Genomic DNA, 21,894 nt, shown 5'->3' with positions numbered 1-21,894 from the left:
GGCCTCTACTTGAATGAGTAGTTGTGTTCATTTATAATAAGTGCTGGGGATGCCTGTTTTGCAAATGGATGCCACTACGTGCTCCTAAAGCAACAGTTTCTCTTAAATGGCTTAAATATCCTCGTGCAGGCTTCTTTATGTGACTGATTTAAACAACACTCTCCCAGTGGGAGGACGGCTTCAACCAGCCTGACCTGACTCCCCTGATTTGGAACTAACGGAGGCGGGGTACATGTGACATCTTATTCATTATTTAAACAAATCTATAACTGAGAACATGTGCATCCCTAAATGTGTTCAACGACTCCCCCCCTCCCCATTTATTACCACCCACTATGTGTCAGGCCTTGACTAGGTGTCTCAGAGGATGCAGAGAGAAATCAGATGTGGGACTCATGCTCTGGAAGCTCCGTGGGTCAGGGGACGGGACAACTCACAGTTGATGGTGCCAGCCCTGTGGCCACCCAAGTTCACATAACCCTACAGCAGCTCTATGAGGTGGGTTTGCATCTCACTTCATCATGAGGCCCTGAAGCCCAGAGAGGGCATGTAATTTGCACAGACACAACCCATTAGTGTTGGAGCCGAGATTAGAACCCAGGTACACGACACTCAGCCTATGATCTTTCCACTCCATCAGTGTTTCTTAGAGTGTGGCTTCAGGAGCAGCAGCAGCCACAGTCCCAGCTGGGAGTCATTAGAAATGCAAATTCTGATGCCTGGTATGCTTTGATAATCGCTGCAATCCTGGGAGCAACCTGGGTCAGATGCAGGAATGACTGAGAGGTGGTGGAGTAGCTGTCAGGGAAGGGAAGAGTTGACAGCTGTCCTGGTATTTGTGGCATGAATGAGAATTCTCTGGGTGGCCTAGGAGAAGGGCCCTGCAGATATAGGGAATGGCATGGGCAAAGGCTTCGGTGGCTTGGAAAAATACAATTATAATTCTGCAGATATGTGGAACCTGAAGTGTGAGGCCAGAGGATGAAGTAGTGGCTTCATCCTGTGGGTGTGTATGTAGTGGGTGACAGCTGGCAGAGTGGCCTGGACTTATCCCCAGGCTAGTTTTCCCGAGGATTACATAGCACTGTATACCAATTCCTTAATGGGAAAATTTGTATCTGCCACATCAATGAAATGCCAGCCTCATTGAGCATAAATTGAATTTCCCCCAAAATATATTCATGAAAACACTGTTATGAAATACTGCTTGGATTCTGTTCTCAGCAGAAGGTCTGTGCGTGAGGACCTGTCGATTTAAAACAGAGATTACAAGTATGGAGAATTGATGTTACAGAGGCAGCATAAAACAGAATAGGGATGCTTTCCAGGGAACGAGATATAAGATGCATTGCTAAGTGAAAAAAGTAAGGTGAAGAATGCTGTATTTGGGTAAAAATAAAGATGGGGAAGAGTACACACACAATAATAATACTGTATTGCATAAAATACCTCTGGGGGAACTGGGACAGGACTAGGAGGGTGGCTCACTGTTCGCTGTGTAGATTATTGAACCATGTGATTATATTACTGTCTATAAAATAATGAAATATAATTAAGCCTTTTTTGAGTGATAAAGAGGCGTTAAAGACATGTGAGACCAGAACTTCATAATCTGCGTTTCACTGACTGGAGGCTGCAGAGGGGAGATCTGGACCCAAGCACTCCCCTGCAAAGACTGGTTTCACCCAGCTGTCCCTGGTCAAGCTTAGCGGCAAATTTAGATAGGCTTAAAAAGACAGCTCAGGGCACAGCTGATGGAGTAGTCCTTGGAGGGGATGAAAGACGGGATGGTGGCAACTGCAGGCTGGAGCCACCAAACCAGCAGTCTGGTTGCTGGCTCAGGCTGTAGGTGAAGAACAGGGGAAAGCTTAGCTCGTCCTGGGCCTGACCAGAGCAGTCCCCAAGCCCACCTCTCAAAGGGCTGGTCCCTGCTATTCTGTCCCATCTGCCATTGCTGGGGAGGCTGGCGCCACCTGTGGCCCCACTGGAGAACTGCAGTCTGGCCTTTCCAGGCCCAAGACAGCCAGCAGACTAGGGGGTGCCCCAGCCTGGGGGCAGGTGCCCAGAGGGTGGTGGCTGTGCCAGCCTCTGTATCCTACACTAAGTTTCTTCATTCAAGCTTCCTTCTTCCTGCCTGCACAGCCTAAGACACACTCCTCCTCAACCCTCACTGTTGTACAGAGGGAGGGCAGCTGGGTCAGGAATCAAACCCAATTTCACAGACATTTCAATAACAACATGCCACTGCCCTGCTTCAAACCCCGGCTCCTCACTGCTTAAGAAACAAGCACCTGCCCTAGCTGGTGTGGCTCAGTGGATAGAGCATCGGCCTGCAGACTGAAGGGTCCCAGGTTCGATTCAGGTCAAGGGCACATGCCCGGGTTGTGGGCTCGATCCCCAGTGGGGGGCGTGCAGGAAGCAGCCGATCAATGATTCTCTGTCATCATTGATGTTTCTATCTCTCTCTCTCTCTCCCTTCCTCTCTGAAATCAATAAAAAATATACTTAAAAATATAAAAGAAAAAAAGAAACAAGCACCAAACTCCTTGCCATTCCCACAAGCCCCTGTGGATTTGGCCTCTGCCTGCCTCTGCTCTTCCCACTCTGCTGCAGCCTCACAGTCAGCAAATTGGCTCCTGCCCCTGGGCTTTCACATTTACCGTTTCCTCTGCCTGGCACACCCACCTCTCTTTTCACCTACTTAACCCTACTTTACCTTCACACCTCAGGTCCTCCAGGAAAGCCTTGCCTCACCTTCTCAGGCACACTGAGCAAAGCCTGCCAGCACATGGTCAACACTGCTCACGAGAGCTTTCCCTCTCTTTCCCCGGACTGCTCCATGACGATAAGGTTCCTGTCTGCTGTACGCACCATTTATTTCCCGCCCCCGTGCAGTGCCTGGCCCATACTAGGAGTTCAAGAAATAGTTGTGGGTGAAATTAATGATGTTGCAGTTCATGGGAGTCTCTGCCCTTAAATCAACATGCCTTCATAAATACAGTGCTCACTTCCCAAGGGGGCAGGCTCTAAGGTAAGGACCCTTCATACTTGAGCTCTGGGGGCTATTAACAGATGATAAGGTGCAGAGGTATTCTGACCAGGAGGAGACATTCAGGAAGAGCTAGAGATGAGATGTGGATCTAGATATAATTTGAGCCAAGCCATTCCTAGGCCCTAAGGCCAGGCATACAGCCTAATTCCGTCTGAGGATTCACCTGGCTGGGTCTACTTAAGTTGCGCACACAGATGGAGGAGAGGGGTGGGGTTCTCTTTTCCCTTAGATTACCAGCAGGAGCCTGGAGGGAGATTCTGGAAAACTGGGTACAGGAAGACCACATAAGTGGAAAGGAGACCCCCATGCCCAGGCACCTCTCCTTTGCCAGTGAGCACTCAAGGCTGGTTCCACCACCAGTATTCAGGACCCCTGCTTGTGAATCTGTAAAGGGCGCCCTCTTCTGGTGAACACAGCCTTTCAGGCCCACAGATTGGCAAGAGTGCATTCTTCCTTGCTCACTGCTCTTAGCATGTACCTGAACAATTGTTCGATTGAAGCACCTGGGGCTCTGCCCCACTGGGCACTGGTGACTGTGACCCTGGGTCCCAGCCATTCTCCCAACATCAAGGGGGCAGGGAGCCCTTCTGGTGAGGCCTCATATTCATGCATACAGGACATGTGGCCACATATAGCCACCTGCCACTTTCTTTTCTCAGACCCTGGAAGAGATTTTTGTGGCACAGATAAGACACCAGCAGGTCCAGGAGTCACAGGCCTACCAAGAAAATGTCAACATAACTTAACACTGACAAGTTGCCTCATGGGAACCATCAAAGCTTAACAGGAAGGCGGCAAAAACCCCAGCTCACGTCATGGGTTTTAGCCCAGGTGGGATGGGTGATGTGTGGCTTGCTTGGGTCCTCAAGGAGACAGACCGTCAGTCCTCTCACTGAGGCCACCACATGCCCTGGGATTCTGCACTGAGTCAGGAGATAGGAAGAGCCCAGGGCTGGCTCACGGTCACCCAATGGCCAGCTGGCAGCCAGACTGGGCCTGAGCTGGGTCCCCAGGCTCCACCCTCAATCCAGAACCAGATCTGCTGGAGTGGGGAGGAGGAGCTGGTCTCCAACTTAGGCTTTTACTGGGCACAGAGGGACCATTCTTTGCTGCTCAACAGTCCCTCTATTTGCCCCGTGCCAGGCTGCAGCCTCCCTCAAGTCCTGCTCATGAGAAAAGTCTGGTGCCAGCATCCACAAATATGTGTGCCTTCTGGAAGGAAGCAGCAGCTCAGGCTCTGGCCCAGTGAATGGATTTAAAGGTCCAGAGGAAGTCACAGGATGGGGGCAGAGCAAGCTAATGGGTGTTTTATTTAAAACTAGAGGCCCGGTGCATGAACTTTGTGCACTTGGGTAGGAGGGTCCCTCAGCCCAGCCTGCACTCTCTTGAAATCCTGGACATCCCTCTCGCAATCTGGGATGCTGGCCCCTCACTGCTTGCCTGCCTGCCTGATCACCCCTAACTGCTTCTGCCTGCCTGATTGCCCTAACCCAGTGGTCAGCAAACTGCGGCTTGTGAGCCACATGTGGCCCTTTGGCCCCTTGAGTTTTTAGCAAAGGCCAGCTTAGGAGTACCCTAATTAAGTTAATAACAATGTACCTACCTATATAGTTTAAGTTTAAAAATTTTGGCTCTCAAAAGAAATTTCAATCGTTGTACTGTTGATATTTGGCTCTGTTGACTAATGAGTTTGCTGACCACTGCCCTAACCACCTCTGCCTGCCTGCTCGCCCCTAAGCACTCTGCCTCCCTGATTGCCCTTAACTGCTCGCCTGCCTGCCTGATCGCCCCTAACCGCTCACTGGGGGGCTGCCGGCTGGGGTGAGGGGCTGTGGTCATTCTGGTCTCTGGTCATTCCACTGTTTCAGTTGCTGGGCTTTTATTATATAAAATACAATGCGGGGCGGGGGGGGCTTCATCTGGAAGGTCATCCAGAAGGACATCTGGCCTAATTAGCATATTACACACACACACACACCCTATCTAAAAAAAAAGAGCAATATGCAAATTGACCATACATCCACCACACCCACAAACCACGCCCACCAGCCAATCAGGAGTGAGTATGCAAATTAACCCAACCAAGATGGCTGCGCCCACAGAGAGAGCAGGAGGCTTGGCTTTCCCCGGCAATGGAGGAAGCCAAGCTTTCCGCACACCCTGGCAGGCCCAGCCCTCCACTCAAGGCTACAAAGTTTCAATTATAGAAGATAAATAAATCCCAACAAAAATGGCGGCTGCCACGGAGCGAGCAGGAGGCTTGGCTCCGCTCAAAGATACAAAGTTTCAATTACAGAAGATAAATAAATCCCAGATACCAGGGCCTCTGCTTGGGTTGCCAGGGGGCGTGGCCAGCCTGCAAACCACCACAGGCCCCTCACCCAGGCCACCCCACGCCCCAAGGGAACCCCCACCCTGATCCAGGACACCCTTCAGGGCAAACCAGCCGGCCCCCACCTGTGCACCAGGCCTCTATCCTATCTAATCCTCCTATCTAATAGAATAACAATATGCAAATTGACCATCACTCCAACACACAAGATGGCTGCCCCCATGTGGTCAAAGATGTCTGACCCCATGTGGACACAAGATGGCCGCCACAAGATGGCCAGCAGGGGAGGGCAGTTGGGATGGACCAGGCCTGCAAGGGAGGGCAGTTGGGGGCGATCAAGCCTGCAGGGGAGGGCAGTTAGGGGTGACTAGTCCGGCAGAAGAGGGAAGTTGGGGGCGAGCGGGCCTTCAGGGAAAGGCAGTTGGGGGGGACCCAGGCCTGCAGGGGAGAGCAGTTAGGGGGGCCCAGGCCTGCAGTGGAGGGTAGTTAGGGGTGACCAGGCCTGCAGGGGAGTGCAGTTAGCGGCAAACAGGCTGGCAGGGAGCAGTTAGGCATCAATCAGGCTGGCAGGGGAGTGGTTAGGGGTGATCAGGCTGGCAGGCAGAAGCGGTTAGGGGCAATCAGGAAGGCAGGCAGGTGAGCAGTTGGGAGCCAGCAGTCCTGGATTGTGAGAGGGATGTCCGATTGCCCGTTTAGGCCCGATCCTACGGGAGTTGGACATCCCTCGAGGGGTCCCAGATTGGAGAGGGTGCAGGCTGGGCTGAGGGACAACCCCCCATGCACGAATTTTGTGCACTGGGCCTCTAGTGTGTATGTATGTATATGTATGTGTGTGTGTGTGTGTGTGTGTGTGTGTGTGTGTAAATAAATAAATGTATACATAACTTTGAATAATTATAAAGGCAGTGTTTATTAAAATACATTTCATTTTCAAAATTGAGCTATCAGCTGTTAAAGTGTGTATACATTTTTTGGGGGGACACCCTGAATATCCTTTGAATATTTCTGACCTGCTATACAAAAAAATGCTTTTCATGTTTGCTCTTGGGAGGAGTGGGAGGGGTGGGACAGATGTAGTTTTCATTGTATCCTCTTATAACCTCTTTACCATGTGCCTGTATTTCCTAAGCAAATATTGAACTCATAGAAATAAACACATAAATGGAGAGCTCAGGAAAAAGGAAACAGACAGGAGCTTGGAATTTCAGAGGAGGAAGGGCACTTGGGTATTGGCCTTCTCTATAAAAACAAAAGCTAAGGTTTCCTGGGAGCTGGCCATGTTTGAAGCCCCTTTGGGCAGGTTACATTTCAGCCTCAGAGGGACCTGAAGAGGTGGGTACAATGATTGTCACCTCCCACTGCACAAATGAGGAGACAAAGCCCAAGTCCTAAGCACTAGTCTAAGTTGAGCTGGGCCCAGAAGCACTGGTTCTTGCTCCTGGAACTTCCTGGGCCAGAGTTCCCAGAAAGCCCCAGGCAATAGCAACTCTACTCTGAAAGTAACTGGGTAGGAGTGTGTCATAGCCTGAAACTTCCCGGGTCATATAGGCAAGCCACTGAGATCTTCGGGGTCCATCCTACCCTCCTGGGCCAGGCCCAGCTGGACCACAGCCCCACTCTGGGCCTCAGTTTCCTCATCTATTAAATGGGTGAATCTTCCTTACCTTGCAAGGCAGGAGTGAAGATTCCCCCACACCATTCCCTCCCCCCTCTTCCCGGCCCTGCCGACTCCAGGAGCAGGAAGGCCCAGTTTTGCTGGGCCAGGCACTGCGCTAGGGAAAGGCACCAGGGTCTGGAAGGCGATTGGAGGGAGGCAGTGGCCCTTCCCTATCCAGTGGGCAGGCCCTGGACACTGAAATGAATAAAAAGCCCCTCGGGAGACTGGTGGGCTGAGTGCCAGTGCGCGTGTGTGAGCTCCCATGGGGTTGCATGGGGGCCAAGGACCTGGCAGGTCCGTGCTACAGCCTGTGGCCTTGTCACAGGGCCACCTCTTGTCTCTGGGCTGCCCCAAACAGATCCAGATGGAAAAAAGGACTTTTTATTTTCCAGACAGAGTTGGTTAGGGAAGACTCCGCTGCGACCATTTTTTGCCCTCCCTTACCTGGGTCCAGTGCCCTGGGTGGGGGCCTCTGTCTTGCTGGCCTCCGGGGCCTCCTGTGGCTCCCGTAGATGAGCTCCTTCTGCACTCCTCCCTCCTCCACCACCTGTGCAGTGGTCAGTTCAGGTCATAAACCTTGAGCCCCTGCTTAATCCACCAGAACCCAAGTCAGCACCAGCCAGATATGCGACAGACCACAGCCCCACAGACCTGTTTGGCAAGAGCAGCAGCTGGTCCAGTGGGGGAGGGCTGTCCGCCCTGCCCTCAGGTGTTAGCACTGATTACCAGCTCCTGCTAGGCCAGAGCCTTCAGTCCTGGGCTCCTGCCTGCCCCTGAAAAGCATGGCTACATGGAATGATGGGGGGGGTGTGGGGGTGGGCAGATAAGGGACAGGGACACACTTCTCAACAAACAGTGCTGGGCTGCCTGGATAATGGTGTGTGTGTGTGTGTGTGTGTGTGTGTGTGTGTGTGAGAGAGAGAGCTGCCTGGGTAATGGTGTGTGTGTGTGTGTGTGTGTGTGTGTGTGTGTGTGAGAGAGAGAGAGAGAGAGAGAGAGAGAGAGAGAGAGAAATGGGTCCCTTACCTCACACCATAAAAGAGTATCAATTCCAGGTAGATTAAAGACCTTATGAAAAAGATAAATACAGGAGATTCTTCATGATCACAAAGCAGAAAAAAAGTTCTTAAAACACACAAAACATTAAAAATAAAATGAAAGACAGATTTGTCTACTTAATTAGGAACTCTGAAATTATGACATTCATCTCATAAGTGAAAAAGGCAAGATATTTATAACACATGCAACTGACAAAGGATTAAAATTTGGAACACCTAAAGTATCCTCCAAGTCAACAAGAAAAAAACAAAACACAACAGCCCAAGGTGGGCAAACATTTAAAGAGGCATTTCACCAAAAAGGAAATCCCAGTGGTTGTAAATGCACAAAAATACCCAACCTCATCAGTAGTGAGGGGAATGCAAATTAAAATGGCAGTGAAAAAGCATTCACATCCACCAGGTGAGCATATATGACAAGGGCTGACAATAGGGAGCGCCACTGAGCAGGGGAGAGGTGGGAGGGAATGACTCCCAGTGCGGCACTGTGTATGTGTTACCACCCGGTTCAAGGTATACGCCTAGAGAAGTTGATGCCACGTGTGCGTGGACTCAGGCTCAAGAACAGTCCATCACAGTAGACTGGATACAGAAACTGTGGCCTTGTGACACAGTGAAATACTATACAGCACTGACAAGGACAAACCATAGCTATTCATAACTGGATGAGTCACACACCACAACTTTGAGCAAAAGTAGCCCGACCCAAACAAATATCTACAGCCTACATCTATTTATAGAGAGCTCAAAAAAATAAGATAATATATGCCTGGATGGTGTGGCTCAGTGGTTGAGCGTTGACCCACAAACCAGGAGGTCATGGTTCAATTCCCAGTCATGCCCAGGTTCACATGCCCAGGTTGGGGCTCAAATCCCAATAGGGGGCGTGCAGGAGGCAGCTGATGGATCAACAATTCTCTCTCATTGATGTTTCTATCCCTCACTTCCTCTCCCTCTCTCTGAAATAAATAAAAACATATTTAAAAAAATAGTAACATAAAATTATATTATAAAAAGTTGTTCAGATAGGTGGTAAGACAGTGAGAACAAGTGATATGTAACCTGTCCATCTTTGTGTGTGACGGGTTACATATCACATTTAGCTATGTGTATGGGTGGTATGTGTGGAAGGGGAAAGACAAGCAGGGACAAACTATGACTGTAGCACCACCAGGTGGTGAAGCCTCGACATGATAGCCACCCAGCCACCCAGGGCTTCTGAGCCGAGTGGGCTCCTCCCACTCTCATTTCACAGACAAGAAAAGAGGATCAGAGACAGAAAGGAACTTGCCCAAAGTTGAACAGCAAGTCAGAAGCCAGCAGGGACATGACTGGAATTTAGATCGCACAGAGCCCAAACCAAGGTTCTCTCCTCTTGCATGTGGAAGAATTCTTCCATTGCATATCACTTTTAAAAAAATATATATATTTTATTGATTTTTTTACAGAGAGGAAGAGAGAGGGATAGAGAGTTAGAAACATCGATGAGAGAGAAACATAGATCAGCTGCCTCTTGCACAACCCCCACTGGGGATGTGCCCGCAACCAAGGTACATGCCCTTGACCGGAATCGAACCTGGGACCCCTCAGTCCGCAGGCCGACACTCTATCCACTGAGCCAAACCGGTTTCAGCTGCATACCACTTTTAACACCAACTAGAGCAACCTTCTTTTTAGCACTTAACTCTCTCTGAGGTTCTTTTATTTGTTCTCTTATTTGTTGTGGGTCCTGCTGCTAGAATAAAAGCTCCTGAAGAGAAGGGTTTTTGTCTGCTTTGCTCCTGTGGTATTGCAGTTGGCACTCCATAAGTATTTGTTGAATGAGTAAATGAATGAAGCTGACATTTCCATTTAGACTTTGAAATCCTTGAAATACTTAGTGGCTTCTATGAGATCCCCAGAGGAGAAAATAAAAACTGACTATGACATTCACACACTTTCACAGAATTCTCTTTATAATTGGCACTACCATCAACCTCATTTTAAAAAGGAGAAAATGAGGCTCAGGGAAGTCTGGTGACTTGTCCAAGGTCACAAAGCTAGGGAGCTGAGAGCCAGGATTGAACCTCGTCCCAGAGACAGGCTGGCTCTCAGCCAATGCACTCCCCTGGGACACTTCCTGTCCCCACATACACCCCAGCCCTTTTGGGTGCTGCTTGCAATCTCCAAAGTATGTTATGGTCTCTTCCAAACTTTTTCAGCTCTGTGACAGAAAGAGATTTGCTGAAGTAATATGAAGTTCAGCTCTCAGACCTCCAAGCTTCCCAAGTTGGTGTGTGTGACAGTCACCACAGCAGATGCACATGGATTTGTTATTGGACACTAACCTTCCTTCTTCTTTGCTCCATACCAAATCCTCAAGACCCTTGGCTAAGTCCAATGCTTGGTCCTAGTGCAGCATCTGTATGAGCTGAATAATGAAATGTTCCCACAATACTCTCAATTTGCTTTATTAAAAATGTGGACACTTAGCGTTTTAAAGACAGTATATTATCATCCTATAAATCAGACCGAGAAAGACAAATACCATGAGTTCACCTATATGTGGACTCTAAATAGAGAAAAGACTAATGTTGACAGAGCGGAGGGTGGTTGGGGGGATGGGTGAAAAAGTGAAGGGATTAAGAAGTACAAATTGGGCCCTTGCTGGTTTGGCTCAGTGGGTAGAGCATCAGCCCATGGACCGAAAGGTCCTGGGTTCAATTCCAGTCAAGGGCATGTACTTTGGTGATCCCTGGCCCTGGTTAGGGCTCGTGTGGGAGGCAACCAATTGATGTGTCTCTCTCACATCGATGTTTCTCTCTGTCTCCCCTGCTTCCTTCCACTCTCTCTAAAAATAAATGGAAAAATATCCTCGGGTAAGAATTAAAAAAAAAAAAAGTACAAAATGGTAGTCACAGAATAATCAGTGGGATGTAAAATACAACTTAGGGAAGTATATGATTGTCTAACCACTATGCTGTACACCTGAAATTAGTACAGAATATTAAACGTGAACTGTAATTGAAAAATTAAAAAAGAACCTATATTACAATCCTGATAGCTTTCACCAAGTTCTCAGATAATATTTAGAAATTAATTTAGCTCTGGGAGTCTTGGAGCTTAAATGACCCTCCAGGGCATGTAAGCTAACATACATAAATCTGCTCTCTGGCCTCAGTTTGGCTATCTCCAGTGAGAGGGAGCTTCTTTTTGGTTTGGATTCAGCTAAGCTGAGCACAACTAAAACTCAGTAGCCCCTGAGGCACCTCAGCCACCTCTCTACCCTCAGGGAGTTCACTGTTCTGCGGAGGAGACTTGTTCCAACAGGCTGGGGCACAGTGCAGGCTGGGATTGCCGCCTAAAGGGGCAGTGTGCGCACCCGCGCTCCCGCACAGGATTCCAGTCCCACTGCAGGCACCGTCGATTTATATTTATGTGGGTTAGCCTGGACTCTGCTCACTTGAGTCAGAGCACTCTTCCCAGAGGAATCCCCCCCCTCCCCCCAAGATGTCTGGGCACACTAATACAAACTCAAAACTTCTGGGGCCCTAGGGCATCCGAGTAGTTCTGAAAAGACTATCAACAGTGGTGGGTGGGAGGACGCACTGCTGCCTTGCGGGGTTGATTTAATTGTTTTAATATTATGCTTCTAGAACCTTCATACACGTTAATAGGTGGGTTTGTGGTTTTGCAGATGAAGTGGGATAATGTATGTGAGAGCCATCCATGACAGGGTCTGGCAAAGAGAAGCCCATGTTTTAAAAAGGTTTGTTGGATTTGAGCTGCAAACGTGCTAGATCAGAAGAGTCACTGAGAACCTGGCTGCCTGCATCCTGCCTTGACAGCTCGGCGTTTGCTGTGGTAGTTCCACTGCGTATCCAGGGAGGAGGGGGGTCTTGAAGGCTGGTGCCTTACCAGGGTCTAAAGTCAGTCCCACCTGAGTTCCTGCACACCGCTCTTCTGTTCAGGACAGTGGTACCCCAAGAGAATGATGTCGGGAGGAGAGGGTAAGAATGAACAGAGGTTTCCAGGTGGTGGGGTGTGCAGGAGCCAACACAGGGCAAAGCTGGGTCCAGTGGGAAGGCGGTGGGCACTCGGAGATGCTGCCCCCAGAAGCAAGTGTGAGCCACACTTCATGGTGGCAGTGAACACCACGGCTAAGCAATGGCAGTGTATGGGACCCAGTACACACAGACCTTACGAACAGAAGAGGCCTTCACCCAACCTCTTTCATGTAAGAAATACAGTGCCTCCTTATAAGAGCAAACAACCCCATCCCTGCCCCCTAATTATAAGGACCATTGGGGAGTGATGAGACATCTGGTCAACCTTCCATATTCATAGCCTCCAGACCAGTGAGTTTTCACTCCAACTTGCATACCCCAGTGACAGGAAGATTACCACAGGAACAAAGGATGGCTGTCCTCTTCTTGGCTAGGGATACTAAGATGCTTAGCTTACTCTCACCTCAATAATTAGGACGCTGATGTAGAGGAAAGCTGAGGATACAATGGGTCCCAGTTCCGGCTTGGTCTTGGCACTCCCATCTGCACAATGGGGAAGGGGCATGACTAAAACCATGGGGGTTGTGGGGCCAGCAAGAATAAGGCGGACAGGGCAGGGTAGGTTGGTCAGCGCAGTGGCTGGCAACCATGACCCCCGGTTAAGCAGCCTTGAGAGAGGGTGGCGACTCTGGTCATGAGATCCAAATTACTTAACGGTTGTAAACTAGAGTCCCCACAAAGGAACTCTTCCTTGTCCCTCCATGGCAGGGACCTCTGTGGGGAACACTGAGTCCTCTGAGTGTTCCCAGGCAGTAACTCCCCAAGGATGGCTGGATTGCTGGAGAGCTGAAAACAGTATGATGCTGTGTGACCTTGGACTTGTCCCTGCCTCTCTCAGGCCTCGGTGCTGATGCTCAATGGCTGGGCTGGGGCATTTTGGCACTCTAAGCAACTCTTAGCTCGTCTTTTCCTGCTTCCTGGGGGGGGGGGGGGGGGGTCTGGGGTTGTTTCTCTTCTCTCCTTTTGAACCCAACTGTTGGGCTCTGGCCACACATGGGTTCAGAGGCTTGGCCATCTTCCAGCTCAAGTGAAAAACCAGGCATAAAACTGGGTGCCAGGGCGGGTGACCTGAAGGGCATTCCTGTGTCCCCCAGTTCAGCGTTGCTCTGAGGGGGTGTACAGGCCAGCACGTGCACTCTGGTGGGGAATGACCACAGAGTAGTGGCTCATCAAAGGGCACAACCAGACTCTGGCTCCTAGTGCAAAACAAGTGTCCCCCACCAAGTACGGAGCGTGCCCAGAGCAAATGCACAGCTGGCCAGGCAGAGCGGGCTGCTTTCCGGTGAACCTCATCCTGTGGACAGACCTGGGAGAGGGGACACTGTTCTCTGTGCTCTGTTTGCCTCAGGAACAGACCCGCTGTGATCATGGAGAGCTTGGCAGTTAAAGTGGCAACTGAAACACAGGAGGGGCCTTTCCCCATGACGGGGTGGGGGAGAGCCTTGACTCACCTCTGCCAACTACCCCTGCCCCATCCGAGCCCAAGAACAGCCAGTGCTGGGCAGGCTAGGGGCTTCCCACGCGCTAAGCCCCTGGCCCAGGAGGGTCCCCATCCAGGCTGGCAGGCAGGACAGTCCTGACAGCTGGAACAGCTTACCCGTCTCGGACCCAGTGCAGCCGGCCCCCCTAGGGACAGGGTCCGGAGATTGCCAGGCGGGTTCTGCCCAGCGCTATTTCCTAATCCGATTCCTTGCCTCCTAGGGGTCAGACCTAGAGGGCCCCCCAAGACTAAGAACCAGCCTGTGGCCCACTTGACGGCAGGAATAGGGCTACCCAAGGTCACAGGTTCTGACCTGGACCCTCCAGCCCAGACGCAGCTCCCGGCCCTCCCGCAGCGTCTGTCCGGCTCGGGGATCCAGGAGGCGCCTCCCAGATCGGTCCGCAGGCCCGGGCCGCGGCGGGATTGCTCCGCGGGAGGCGGCGCGGGGGAGGGGGGCGCCGGGGGGAGTGCCCAGCGGGAGGGCGGCCTCCCCGGCGACCCCCGGGCCGGGCTCGCGTCTCCCCGCCCGGCGGCACCCTCTGCGGAGACGGAGACGCGGAGAGCGCGCACCGCGACCGCCCCTTCCCCGCGATCGCGCTTTCGGCGTCGGCCAGGCTTCGCGGAGCCGTGGGGACGGGCCGCCGCCTCTCCCCGCAGAGCGACCCCCGCAGGCCCCTCGGAAAGGCGGGCCGCACGGCCAGGCCCCACGCCCGCCCCGAGCCGCCCGGCCCAGGCCCGCCCCCGCGGAGCCGCCGGGTCCCCCCCCCCCCCCCCCCCCCCCGGGAGGCCGAGACCCGCCCGCGCCACCCTGCAGCGGAGCCGCCGCCCACCTCTCCGGAGGGGCCCCGGGCCGCACCCCCCCGCCCGCCCGCCCGCCCGCCTCCTACCTCGCGGGCCCGTCCGCGGCCGCCGAGGTCGCGCAGTCCCGGGCGGCGGGCCAGGGGGGAGGGGGCCGGGCGCTCGGGAGCCGCAGCTGGCGCGGGCCCTCCTGCCGGCTGCACACCGCCTGCGGGCCCGGACCTCGGCTGTGGCCTCCCGGGCCCCTGGCTCAGTTTACCCCCTTCGAAAGGTGTGTGTGTGTGTGTGTGTGTGGGGGGGGGGGGGGGGGCGGAGAAGTCGGTACCGACCCAGGTGCGGACGTCACCCGAGTCCCTGTGAGCTGAGAGCGCGGGGATCCCCGGAGCCGCTGCGGAGGATGGGCCGGGAGCCCTGGAGGTGAGAGGTGGCCCAGCATTTCCCTCCGGACCCTCCCCGCCCCCAATAAACACCTGGTAGCGCAGCCTCAAGCCCAGTCCCCTGGACCCTCCTACCGAGATCGCCAGTTCCGGCTGGCAAGGCTCCCCCCCTGCCCAGGCCCTCCCGGTTCACGGATGAGAAGACGGAGGCCCAGGGGGTAGCCGGGGGCCCAGAGTCAAACAGCGGGTGCGGGCTGCGCGTCCACCGGCACCGCGGCCCCCCGAGTCCTCTCCGGAATGCGCGCGCCTTACAGTTTGGGGAGGAGAAGCCGAAAGCACCCCTCACCCCTCACCCCGCAGCACCCTCACCCCGCAGCACCCCTCAACCCGCGGCACCCTCATCCCTCAGCACCCTCACCCCGCGGCACCCTCATCCCTCAGCACCCCTCACCCCTCAGCACCCCTCACCCCGCGGCACCCTCACCCCTCAGCACCCCTCACCCCGCAGCACCCCTCATCCCGCAGCACCCTCACCCCTCAGCACCCCTCACCCCTCAGCACCCTCACCCCGCAGCACCCCTCATCCCGCAGCACCCCTCACCCCGCAGCACCCCTCACCCCCAGCACCCCTCACCCCTCAGCACCCCTCACCCCTCAGCACCCCTCACCCCGCAGCACCCCTCACCCCTCAGCACCCCTCACCCCGCAGCACCCCTCATCCCGCAGCACCCCTCACCCCGCGGCACCCCTCACCCCCAGCACCCCTCACCCCGCAGCACCCCTCACCCCGCGGCACCCCTCACCCCTCAGCACCCCTCACCCCGCAGCACCCCTCATCCCGCAGCACCCCTCACCCCTCAGCACCCCTCACCCCGCAGCACCCCTCATCCCGCAGCACCCCTCACCCCGCAGCACCCCTCACCCCCAGCACCCCTCACCCCGCAGCACCCCTCACCCCGCAGCACCCCTCACCCCCAGCACCCCTCACCCCGCAGCACCCCTCACCCCTCAGCACCCCTCACCCCTCATCCCGCAGCACCCCTCAGCCCTCAGCAGACACGGACTCAGCGCCCACTGAGTGCGGGGGTGGCCTCCCGGCCGGCAGCTCCCCGGGAGAACGCGGTGGCCCCGTCTTTGGGACCCAACTGCGGGGAAGCAGTGGCGGAGCTCGGAGTGGGGAGAGGCTGGGCCTGGAAGGGGAGGAGGGGGTTCCCAGAGGAGTGGACCCGAGGGAAAAGCCGGAGGGGGATGCGCACGGCCGGTGTGCAGGGGAGGGGATGGGGTCTGAGGGCCTTGCCGCCCCCAGGCCGGCCCGGAGCTTCCGCAGCGGGCTGTGTCCGATGGGCCCCTGGCGGCCAGGGGAGCAGAAGGCCACCGGAGGGAGGGCTGCCGTGGCCCTGCTGCGAGGAACCGGGCAGTGTGGTGAGTCAACAGCCTGGCGCGTCTGGGCCGGCACGGACGGGCTGTGTGACCTTGGGCAAGGCACTGCTCCCTCTGAGCGGGGGCTTGACTTTCCAGCTCTCTGTCTCATGACCCCGGAGATCGGGCCAGATGGGAGTGGACAGCGGATCCAGGAAGAAACCTTATGAGGCTTGTTTAATTCACTTGAGGTAGAAACTATTATCCAATCTTACAGACAAGGTCACTGCAGCACATAGAGCGTAAGTCACCGTTCACGTTCACACAGCTGGGACTGAACACAGGCCTGCGAGGCACCAGAGTCTGAGTGTCTCCTGTCTCAAAGCATTTATCAAGCACCCAAAGTATTCCTGGAACATACACAGCTCTGGGAGACGCACACGGGATGTCCAGCTCCTGGCAGGTCTTCCTAATCCGGCAAGATTGAGCCCATGGCACTTTATTGGTGCTCACAGCAAATCTTACCGTCGTCCCCTGATGGGCTTTGGGGGCAAGGCGAGCCCCACCCCAAACGCTGTGTTTCATTCCTCTGTATTGTTGGAGCTTTTGCTTTTGAAAACTATAAATTTTATAATTTCAGAATATTTTTTAAAAGAGCACTTAGAGGAAGAAAAGATGCTTCTAGTTTGCTAAAAAACATGTTCTACTAGAGAAGCTACCTTCTTTTGCTAGCAGTGCCAGAAATGAGCCGCTCGGCTGGTGGGAGGAAGGAGAGGGAAGTGAGAACCACAAGCTTTTAGAATCTCTTCAGCCTGAGCAAGTCCCACTGTCCCTCGGCCTCGCAGCATCCGTCTGTGAAACAGAACGGATGGGAAAACCCTGCCTTGCCTCCGTCACAGGCTGCTGTGAAGATCAACTGGAAAGTGTAAAACGGTCATGTAAAATGCACTGTGTAAATACTTTTATTCCCAGGGGCCATGAAGGGAAATATTGATTAATTTAACTATATAAAAGTTAAAACTTGTAAGTGGAATAGAAAATAACACAAAAAATTTAAGAAGACAAATGTTAAAGGATATCTGCAGCACATAAGAGAAGTTAATTGAGGAAAATAAGCTGAAAGTTAATTTCTCTGATATATAAGGAGCTCTTTAAAATCGATAGGAAAAATATGATTAACCAATTAGAAAAAAAGATCAAAATATATGAACAAGCAGTTCATAGAAAGACATTCAATCTCACTTGTAATTAAATGCATATTAAAGAAATAAAAATCAAAGTACAACATGCTTGCCATTAAAAAAAAAAATCTTCCGCCCTAACTGGTTTGGCTCAGTGGATAGAGCATCGGGCTGCGGACTGGAAGGTCCCAGGTTCGATTCCGGTCATGGGCATGTGCCTTGGTTGCGGGCACATCCCCAGTAGGAGGTGTGCAAGAGGCAGCTGATCGATGTTTCTCTTTCATCGATGTTTCTAACTCTCTATCCCTCTCCCTTCCTCTCTGTAAAAAATCAATAAAAAATTAAAAAAAAATCTTCCAAGCTGGCAAAAATGAACAAGTTTCATAATACTTTTGCTGTTGAAGGTGAGAAGAAATAAGTGCACTCAAAAACAGCATCAGGTGAGGTGCAAGATGGTACAACCTTTTCTTAAGGGTGATCTGGTAAAACTATACAGCATGTTAATACATATAAAAATCAAGCACAGTCAACACAGCATTCTGTGTGAGAGTAAAGCAGACAAAGAAAATGCCTCTGGTGTCCAACAATAGGAGAGGAGGGGCTGCATGAAGACATACCCATATGCTGGAACTTTGTCCGGGGACAGAAAGGTGCCTGAAATGCATTTGTAGTGGAAAATGCAAGGGACAGAAGACCTTGTATGTTATGATCCTTTTTGTGTACATTTTAAATGTTTTACATACATGGGACTTCCTGATTCCCGCTCCCCAGAGTGTACACACATACCAAACAAACTGCTATTGGTGGCACCTTTTGGGAAGATGGTGGAGAGTGTGGAATGCGTATGTGAGGAGATCTCACTTTTCATTTTATATTTTTCTGAGGATTAGTTCATTTTTAAAAAGACACCAGGTTATTTCTCACTATAGGTATAGGCTTGTAGGTCAATTAAATGTGCTTCTGTATATGCATTTAAAAAAAATAAGTAATGTATATGCACCCTTATGTTCGTAGCAGTGGAACTTAAAAGAGCTAAGATTTGTAAATAGTTTAAGTGCCCATCAGCAGATGAATGGATAAAAGAACTGTGGTACATTTACACAATGGAATACTATGTGGCAATAAAAAAGAAAGAACTCTTGCCATTTGCAACAGCTAGGATGGACCTGGGGAGTATTATGCTAAGCGAAATAAGCCAGTCAGAGAAAGATAATCTTCACATGATCACACTCACATGTGGAAACTAATCAACCAAATAAACTGATGAAAAACAAAACAAAACTCAGAGCATGAACAGACTGTTGAACCACAGAGGGAAGGCAGGGGAGGGTAGGTGGGAAGAGATCAACCAATGAACTTGTATGCATATATGCATAACCCGTGGACACAGACAATTGGATGGTGAGGGCCTGGGGAACAAGAGCGGCTGGGAGAGGTGAATGGGGGAAAGAGAAGGATCTATGTAATACTTTCCACAATAAAGATTAAAAAAATAAAATCAGGTTTAGCAAGAAAAAAAATTAAGTAACTGTTATTAACTTGTATTAAAAAGTTAAGTAATTGCCCAGCCAGTGTGGCTCAGTGGTTGAGCGTTGACCTTTGAACCAACAGGTCAAGATTCGATTCTGGTCAAGACACATGCCCGGGTTGTGGGCTCAATCCCCAGTAGGGGGTATGCAGGAGGTAGCTGATCAATGATTCTCTCTCATCATTGATGTTTCTATCTTTCTCTCTCCCTCTCCCTTCCTCTCTGAAATCAATAAAAAAATATATATTTTTTAAAAATTAACTGACTATTTTTAAAGTGAATACAAATTGTTGAAACATTTTTACTTAAAGCACACAAATTAGGGACTGGTCCACCAGGTTATATTATGATCATCCACTTAAAAAAAAGTGCCTTCTGCTCATGGACTGGTAAGGAACAATCTCCAAGACATTTTGGTAACTAGAAAGAGGAAGGCACAGGGTGTTTGGTATGTTATGTTTTATGTTTAAAAAAAGAGGGTATAGACAGTGCCATCAAGAGATCACAGGTTAGAGATAAAAAATGGTGGCAGAGTAAGTGGATGCTGCACAGACAAGCTCCCAGGACCAAACTGGAATTACAACTAAAATACAGAAAAACGTCCTGAATAATCAACGAAAGAGTTGTTGGAGAGAACCCTGATAACTGAGGACCAAAAGTGGAGACTGCATAGAAACTGGTAAGAGGGGCGGAGGTGTGAAAGGGCTGGGCTCCCACAGACAGCAACTGAGGTTCTGGAGAGATACCTGAGCTGTGCAGGGTTGCAAATGAGAACTCTGGGGTCTAATCCCCAAGATGGCCCCCCAGAAGAGAGCACCATAATATTTGGGTGTGAAAAGCAGTGGGTTGCTGTCTGCCAGGGAGAGATGGCTGGAAATTCAGACATTCTTCTAAAGGGCCAGCACACCAAACTCCCTGTGGAGCCAACATTGTGTTCCTGCAGAGGGAGGGCAGAGTGTACTGGAGCTATGTGAGCAGAAGCCAGGATTGGGGGCTCTGGGTTTAAAGCTCAAATGGCAGATACCCCGGTTTCCTGTGCTGTGTCATTCCTTCACGTTGTGGAGGTTATATATATATATATATATACATTTTTTACAGAGAGGAAGGGAGAAGGATAGAGACGAAACAACAATGAGAGAGAAACGTCTATCAGCTGCCTCCTGCACACCCCCTAACTGGGGATGTGCCCGCAACCAGGTTACACGCCCTTGATCAGAATCAAACCTAGGACCCTTCATTCTGCAGGCCGACACTCTATCCACTGAGCCAAACCAGTTAGGTCCAGGTTATCTTTCTCACTCAGACATTTGCTATATTGGAGGCCTTGCCTGAGGGGAAGACAGTTGACCCATCCTATTGGAAAACACAATGCCCTGGGAGGTGGAGTTGCTGAGGCTCAATAAGAGACTGAGGATAACAATTAGCCTCCAGGCAGAAGAAATTGCCCCACCCTGTTGAAAAAAACCTCTTGCTACAACTCTGGATGATTGCCTGAGGGCATTTCCAGACAGAATCCAATCAGTTGGTAGGCAGAGGTGGGTCTTTGGAGGCTTTGAGTCTTTGCCTGATCTAATTAGTCAGAAACAGCATTTGACACTGTTCTGCACTAGAGATTGAGAGGTATAGCAGATCTACCTAATACATAGTCACAAACCCAAACAGGAAGCCAAAGTGAGGGGACAAAGGAACAACCCCCAAATGAAAGACCAAGAGAATTCTCCAAAGAAGAGATAAATGAAGTAGAGATAAGAAGTTTATCTGATATAGAGTTCAGAATAATGATGGTAAAGATGTTCAACAGCATGAGAAAAGATATAGTAACTATGAAAACAGAAATAAAAATTGACATAGAACAAATAAAGAACACATTGGAAGGAATACACAGCTGATTAGGGGAAGCTGAGGATCGAATCAGTGAATTAGAAGACAGGGTTTAAAAATTCACTCAATTACAGAACCAAAAAGAAAAAAACAATTAAAAAATAGGAGGATAGCTTAAGGGAGCTGTGGGACAATGTGAAACGTAACAATATTTGACTAGCAGCTGTGCCAGAAGAGGCAGGAAGGGAGAAAGAGATAGAGAACGTGTTTGAAGAAATAATGGCAGAAAACTTCCCTAAGCTTGTGAAGGAAAAAGTCACACAAGTTCAGGAGGCACAGAGAACCCCAAGCAAGAAGAACCCAAACAGGCCCATGCTCAGATACATAATAATTAAAATGCCAAAAATTAAAGAAAAAGAGAGAATCTTTTTTTTAAAAATATATTTTATTGATTTTTTACAGAGGAAGAGAGAGGGACAGAGAGTTAGAAACATCGATGAGAGAGAAACATCGATCAGCTGCCTCCTGCACAACCCCCACTGGGGATGTGCCCGCAACCAAGGTACATGCCCTTGACCAGAATCGAACCTGGGACCCTTGAGTACACAGGCCGACGCTCTATCCACTGAGCCAAACCGGTTTCGGCAGAAAAAGAGAGAATCTTAAAGGCAGTAAGAGAAAAGCAAACAGTTACCTACCAAGGAGCTCCCATAAGGCTGACACCAGATTTCCAATCTGAAACTCTACAGGCCATAGGGAATGGCATGAAGTACTCAAGAAATGAAACCAAGATTACTATATCCAGCAAGGCTATCATTCAAAATAGACGGTCAAATAAAGAGCTTCCCGGAGAAAAAAGGCTAAAGGAGTACATTACCACCGAGCCAGCATTACAAGAAATGCAAAAGGGACTGCTGTAATGAGAAGAAGAAATAGAGAGAGAAATCTAGGTGTACAGAATTAAAATGGCAATAAATAAGTACCTCTCAATAATAACCCTAAATGTAAATGGATTAAATGTTCCAATAAAAAAGCATAGGGTAGCTGAATGGATACAAAAATGACCCAACTATATACTGTCTATAGGACCCACCTCAGAACAAAAGACATACACATGATGAGAGTGAAGGGATGGAAAAAAAGTTTTCATGCAAATGGAAAAGAAAAAAAAGCTGGAGTAGCAATACTCATATCTGACAAAATAG

The 21,894-nt window shown here is 50.8% G+C and overlaps 1 protein-coding gene across 2 annotated transcripts in view; it reads right to left on the bottom strand.

Moving 5' to 3' along the window:
- The window catches only part of IQSEC1 (IQ motif and Sec7 domain ArfGEF 1), a 150,445-nt gene that overhangs the window by 102,527 nt on the left and 26,024 nt on the right, over nt 1-21,894 (bottom strand). The window lies entirely within an intron of this gene.

Source organism: Cnephaeus nilssonii (assembly GCF_951640355.1).
Source record: "Cnephaeus nilssonii genome assembly, chromosome: 7".
Lineage (NCBI taxonomy): Eukaryota > Metazoa > Chordata > Mammalia > Chiroptera > Vespertilionidae > Cnephaeus > Cnephaeus nilssonii.
This window is presented reverse-complemented; position numbering and strand designations above follow the sequence as displayed.